At 34.1% G+C, this 7,210-nt stretch overlaps 3 non-coding genes across 3 annotated transcripts; 2 read left to right on the forward strand and 1 right to left on the reverse strand.

Annotated features, from left to right (window-relative positions):
* Positions 1-3,786: 3,786 nt before the first annotated feature.
* TRNAS-GGA (transfer RNA serine (anticodon GGA)) lies at positions 3,787-3,873 on the forward strand. Its single transcript has one exon. It is a non-coding gene; the product is annotated as a tRNA-Ser (tRNA).
* Positions 3,874-5,090: 1,217 nt separating this feature from the next.
* Positions 5,091-5,163, reverse strand: TRNAT-UGU (transfer RNA threonine (anticodon UGU)). Its single transcript has one exon. It is a non-coding gene; the product is annotated as a tRNA-Thr (tRNA).
* A 1,665-nt stretch (positions 5,164-6,828) lies between these two features.
* Positions 6,829-6,901, forward strand: TRNAF-GAA (transfer RNA phenylalanine (anticodon GAA)). The gene has a single exon. It is a non-coding gene; the product is annotated as a tRNA-Phe (tRNA).
* The last annotated feature ends 309 nt before the right edge of the window (positions 6,902-7,210 follow it).

A 7,210-nucleotide genomic window follows, 5' to 3' on the forward strand; every position in this document is an offset into this window, starting at 1 on the left:
GCACCAATTGCAGTACAATAGAGTTGTAATTCACTAGTTATTCCAGATGCTCGCCAAAGCTGAAAAAAACCAGAGGTTATTTGGATTCCTCGGAAACCCCCGCCTACATCACCATTCAATATTTCTTGCCCTACTATAGGCCAAACTACCTGAGCACTGGGTCCAATGTGAGTAGGATCACTTAGCCATGCTTCATAATTGGAAAAACGGGCGCCATGAAAGTACATGCCACTCAACCAAAGAAAGATAATGGAAAGTTGCCCGAAATGAGCACTAAAGACTTTTCGAGAAATCTCCTCCAAATCACCAGTATGACTATCGAAATCGTGAGCATCAGCATGTAGGTTCCAGATCCAAGTGGTAGTATCAGGGCCCTTAGCTAGTGTTCTTGAGAAATGGCCGGGTCTGGCCCATTCCTCAAAAGATGTTTTTACAGGATCCCTATCCACAACAATTTTTACTTCTGGTTCCGGCGAACGAATAATCATTAAGTCCTCCTCTTTCCGGACAAGACATACAAAGAGACCCGCCAACTGTCTTTTTAGTGAATCTTTGAAAGATATATATTTTGAAAGATAGATTTTGAAAGATAGATTTTGAAAGATAGATATTGTGATTAGTTCTTTTCTTTACTATCTACCATCCTTCTATTTTTTTTTTAGTTATTCACTGGAGCAATTATATATTGAAGTCAATCCGAGGCAAGTGTTCGGGTCTATTATGACATAAAGATTAGGTGCCTAACGGACATTGTTTATCTTGAAAAACAAATATTTCTCGACGTAAGAAAAAAATCTTTTTTATTTTTAATTTAAGAAACTAGTGTATTTTTTTTGAGGGCATAAGCTCCTATCTATATCTACTTTCCTTGAGCATAATATAGGGTTTTTTATTTGATTCTAAATTCCAAGATAACTCATTAGAATTATTAATAAGATGGTCCTAATATATTAGCAATATTTAGATTGCCCCCTCTTTTTATTCACTTTATTACTTCTATTCTAGACCCTATCCCTATGGTTTATTCTTATGAAATATCATATAAAATAGAAGGTATAAGAAATGGATATAATGAAATTCTTGATTCGATCTTACGACCTAATTTATTTGATTAATGGATCAACAACCAAACCACCCATTTTATGAAAAAGAAGGAGCATGGTCTTATTCAAATTCAAAGCGCTTCGTAATCTTCAACCAGTTCTGTGCTTCAATATAATTTCCCGGAGTAAGCGCTATAGCTTGTTTCCAATATTCAGCAGCTTGATCAAACCAAGCTTCCGCAATTTCCGAATCACCCTGTAGAATGGCCTGTTCTCCTCGGTCGGAATAGGAAGTTCCTTCCCTTAGAACCGTACTTGAGAGTTTCCTACCTCATACGGCTCAGAAATTGCTATCTGAATTTCCCCTATCTTAACTGAATTCGATTTATCAAAAATCGATCCAATTTGTTCTTGGGTTAAGCAGAAGAAATTAATTACCTAAGTTTCAAACCCTAATTTTTATCAATAATCAGTTTGATCTTTTTTCCCACCTTCAGAAGAATGAAGCATAGATAGATATAGAGCCTTCGTTCAAATTTTCTGAGAGGTAACTATCCCGGTTTCATATATGAAATCTCTATAGAATCCTTGAAAAAGACTTTTTTCCATAAGAAAGAAAAAAGAACTTACTATCTTTGGGATCTGATACTACACCGCTGCTTAATCCCTTAGTGGATCGGCTCTATTACATAAGCGGATTCCTAAATTTTGCCCCATATCATGGGATAAGTAAGCAGTTTTTTTTAGTTGTATCGACCCAGTCGCTCACTAATTGATCTTTACGGTGCTTTCTCTATCAATTTGAGAAACTTTATCCATAGAGTAGTAGTATAGGCCATACTTTCTTCGTTTTTTGATTCTCGTGAAGTGTCCTTCCTTCCTACAGCTGATAGGGAAAAATCGTTGTTTTTACGATCCCTATGTAGAAAGCCCTTTTTTTCTAGTATTTACTAGAAAATTTGATCCTCTCTTTTTTTTTTTTCTTTCTATAGTGGAGATAGTCGCACGTAATGACAGATCACGGCCATATTATTAAAAGCTTGCGGTAAGAAGGGGTTTCGTTCTAGTGCCCGGAAATAATATTCCAAAGCCTTTGTATGCTCTCCATTGCTTGTGTGTATAAGGCCTATGTTATAGAGTATATAACTTCGATCATAGGGATCGATTTCTAGTCGCGTAGCTTCATAATAATTTTGCAAAGCTTCCGCATAATTTCCTTCGGATTGAGCCAACATCCGTTACGGTCGTTCATTCTATTCAAAAAATCTCCGTTCCAAAACCGTACATGAGGTTTTCATCTCATACGGCTCCTCCCTTCTGTACATAATAGTACTAAGCGAAATAATCTATAGAATCAAAATAGAATTAGTCCCGTCTCATTATGAACCGAAAGGGGCTGGTATTTTTCCAAGAAATCTCTAGCCAACCTTCCCACAAGAGGTTTTTCTTAACACCAATGAATTCTATTAATGTAATGCTAGAGGAAAACGATAGCTCCAATAATTTCTTTGTTCTCAACGCCTCCTATTTAGAGGAATTAGCTACTTCAACGATCTTTGATGGTTATAGGGGTATCCAAAGTACAAACCTGATGGTTGTTTGTTATCCCAACCATTCTTCCCAGCCCTGATACCGATCAGGAAAGGGGTAATTTCTAACAAAGTTTTTCTCTTGTTGATTCCTATTTCTAGGTGTAGTGCTTTTCTCCCCTATGCTGCCTACGGATACTAATAGAGTAGGATTGGCCTGTAATCCATACCATACCATATCCTGTAGGTGTAACCTTTCGCTCAATACTCAAATCTACAATTGAAGTATCTGAAGCCGCATCAATCGAGGATACACGACGGAAGGAATTGTTAGTTTCGCCTCACCTTCCCGAAGCGTGGGTTTGTTTGCTTTACAAATTTGGTTCTCTCTATGCCAACCCCCCTCTCTTTTTCGTAAGACTGAGGTATAGGTAGGGCTAAAAAAAAGCAAAAAAAGAGTCAAATCGCACCATCTCTATAATAAGTAAATGCCTTTTTTTCTCCTGAGGTTGTCGGAATTATTCGCAATAAAATATTGGCTACAATTGAGGAGGTCTTATCAATGAAATTTCCATTTCCACGGGATCTAGGCATAATTCCCAACCCATTCTATATAGAATTGTTTTCATTCCTTCACAAAATAACATAAAAACAAACACATTCGATTCTTATAATTATAAATAGATTGATCCATATGCTCTACTCTAAATCCATATGCTTTAAATGGATAAGAGAGATATGGATTTTCCGCTCAGCTCAAATTGTATCCTTTTCCTTCTGCTTGGACACGAAGAGATATGAAATATTTGACTAAGACTGGATTTCATTCCACTTTCCTATTTCTGAACAACAACTTATGTTATCAACTATTTCGTGTTTTCAAAGTTATTAATTGTCTCATACCCTATTTTTGATTTCGATAGTATGGTGTAGCGTATCTTATGCAAACGGAATTCTAAGGTTTCTTTATTTTATTATGCAATAAGAAGAATTCTTCCATTTTCTTTTTCTTTAGTTGCGGGAAAACCCAAATTAAAACTTTTATTTTATAGCGAGCGCAATTTCTAGTAAAAAATCCTGTATCCTTCCACTTAGATCAAAAGGAATTTTTCCAATAGAACTATGGAACCCCCGAGTGGTTGCGGTTGTACCTGTACTGCAGGAATAAGAAAACTCGCTATTCACTCAGTTTATTTTCCATAATAAGTTATGTAGGAGAGATGGCCGAGCGGTTCAAGGCGTAGCATTGGAACTGCTATGTAGACTTTTGTTTACCGAGGGTTCGAATCCCTCTCTTTCCGTTTTTCTTAATTCATCAACGTTAAGGATCACAATGTATCAATCAAATAACAATTTTTTCCAGCAATAATATAATATCTTATATTATCTTATTTTGATTTAATAGAAATTAGAAATTCTCTATAGCAAATTACTGTGGTATGTAAAATACACATAGAGGAAAAAAGAAAAAAGGATCCTAATCCTAGGGTTAATCAATTTTAGCTAGTTGATGGGAAAATACAAATTAATGGTAATGGTCTTAGGGCGATTTAGTTCGGGGAAAGGGGAAGGGGAAGAAAATTCTATGAACCTTTCCTTTTTTCGTTAAGTTCAAGTCTGACGAGAGTAATATTCTACAACTAACAACTCATTTATTTTGAGACCGACCCACTTCCTATCTAGGATTTTATTTACTAGTCCTTTATATTCCAACGTGTCAATCGCCAAATGCTTTGGCAATTTCCCCGGGTCCGATGAAGCAATATAATTTTGAACCAGACCTTTTGATCTTTGGTTATCTTTCGTAGTAATAATATCTCGGGGTTTGCAACGAAAACTTGGTATATTGACTATACGACCATTAACTAAAATATGTCTATGGTTGACTAATTGGCGGGCCCCAGGAATGGTTGAAGCCATACCCAATCGAAAAAGGATATTATCCAAACGCATTTCAAGTAATTGTAGTAAAACCTGGCCTGTTGACCTTTTTGCTTTTCCAGCGATATGTACATATCTAAGTAATTGTCGTTCTGTCAGACCATAATGAAAACGCAATTTCTGTTTTTCTTGAAGACGAATACGATATTGCTCCTTTTTCCAGAATTGAATTTTTTTTTAAGATTACTTCCGGATTTAGGTGTTTTTCTAGTGAGTCCTGGTAAAGCTCCCAGACGGCGTATTTTTTTTAAACGAGGTCCTCGATAACGGGACATGAAGACTCCTTTTTTTATTTTATTGAAATTTCATTTTACACAATTAATTTCATTGTATTTACATTACAGAATACATCGAAATTAAAACTGAATTAAACTACAGGATAAACAGAGTAAAATCAACTAAAGTACCCCAAAAAATGGAATTTCATCAAAATCTTTTTTTTTTGTATATATATTATTTATTTTATTGTTTTGTATCTAGCAAAATTGTAAGGTAAAAAACATAAAAGATCCTGGATTCTCCATTTAATTCGGAAAAAAAGAGATTCTTGTTCGTAGAACATCGATAGAGAAAAAAAAGCCGACTATCGGATTTGAACCGATGACCCTCGCATTACAAATGCGATGCTCTAACCTCTGAGCTAAGTGGGCTTACATAACGGAAATAGTGTAACAAATAGAAATAGGTATAGTATAGGAAATCCGTAAAATCTCAGATATTAGTTATTAATCTTAGCTATTAACTAGTTCTAAATTTGAAGTTATACTTATAAAAATAAAAAAATACTAAAACTTCTTAAAGATAAAGTTAGCTTGATATGCTTAACTATAGGATATTAAAAAATAAAATTATAGAATTTATTGGTATTTTCATTCGATCATTATAGACTTTATTATTTGTTAATAATTTGAGGATTAATATTTCACTAAGGGGAACATAGAGTCAGAGTAAATAAAATTGCTAATTCTGATTAGAAAAAAAGAATAAATATCAAGCGTTATAGTATAATTTTGAATACTATAAAAAAGTAAGACGGGAGGTGGGGGAGATAAAAACTTTTGGATATATTGATTCGGATTGAATTGCAAATACATCAAGGATAGAATCAATTCAATTCTGAATTGCAATAAGCAAGCGAGGTCTCTCAAATAGAGTCGAACTGAACTGCTAGACTACGTTGAGTGATGAACTCAATGATTCAAAAAAAAAACTAAGAGATGGATGAAATTACACAAGGAATCCTGGTCTCAAAGAAGAGGGAAATGGGGATATGGCGAAATCGGTAGACGCTACGGACTTGATTGTATTGAGCCTTGGTATGGAACCTGCTAAGTGGTAACTTCCAAATTCAGAGAAACCCTGGAATTAAAAAAGGGCAATCCTGAGCCAAATCCGTGTTTTGAGAAAACAAGGGGTTCTCGAACTAGAATACAAAGGAAAAGGATAGGTGCAGAGACTCAATGGAAGCTGTTCTAACGAATCGAGTTAATTACGTTGTGTTGTTAGTGGAATTCCTTCTAGTTCTAAATTAGAGAAAGAGGGGTTTTATACCTTATACATTTAATAAACACGTATAGATACTGACATAGCAAACGATTAATCACAGAACTCATATTATATTCTAATTATAATATAGGTTCTTTATCTTTTTTAAAAATGAAATTAGAAATGATAATGATTATGAAATAAAAACTCATATCATAATTTTTTTTTTTCATTATTGTGAATCCACTCCAATCGAATATTGAATAATCAAATTCTTCAATTAAAATTCAAAGTTTTCGAGATCTTTAAAAAAGTGGATTAATCGGACGAGGACAAAGAGAGAGTCCCATTCTACATGTCAATACTGACAACAATGAAATTTCTAGTAAAAGGAAAATCCGTCGACTTTATAAGTTGTGAGGGTTCAAGTCCCTCTATCCCCAAATCCTCTTTTATTCCCTAACTATACTATATTATTATTATTTATCCTCTTTTTTTTTTTCTTTTTATCAATGCACTTTTTTTTCTTTTTATCAATGCAATGGGTTTAAGATTCATTAGCTTTCTCATTCTACTCTTTCACAAAGGAATGCGAAGAGAACTCAATGGATCTTATCCTATTCATTGAATAGATTTCTTTTTTATTAGAGTATCGGCAAGAAATCTTGGTTATTCACTCTATTTTTAAGTTTTATTTAAGTAAACCATGCACAATGCATAGGACTACCCCCCCCATTTTCAAATTTAAAATTTGAAATACTTTAATTAATTTTTAGTCCTTTTAATTGACATAGATACAAATACTCTACTAGGATGATGCACAAGAAAAGGTCAGGATAGCTCAGTTGGTAGAGCAGAGGACTGAAAATCCTCGTGTCACCAGTTCAAATCTGGTTCCTGGCAGAGAAAAAAAAAAAAAAGATCCACCGAATAGGTATTGATCCAAATACCTCGAGATGGATTGTGATACATATTCATTAATAATATTTATTCATCTAAGTGGATAAATCTATAATATAAATATAGAGGCACTTCTTTTTCTTTTAAAGAAGTTTTAAAATATATCTTTTCTTTATGATAAAGAAGGGGGTGAGATTCCCCTTTATTTTTTTGCGTTTCTTAATTTTGTATTCCGCTATTCCGACGAATATTTTTTTAGTCTTGCTTATCTTTATCTTATCTTATTTTCCTAGTTGTGCTAAGTAATGTGCG

The sequence above is a fragment of the Triticum urartu genome, unplaced genomic scaffold (assembly GCF_056163025.1).
Source record: "Triticum urartu cultivar PI428250 unplaced genomic scaffold, HENAU_Tu73 scaffold2, whole genome shotgun sequence".
NCBI lineage: Eukaryota > Viridiplantae > Streptophyta > Magnoliopsida > Poales > Poaceae > Triticum > Triticum urartu.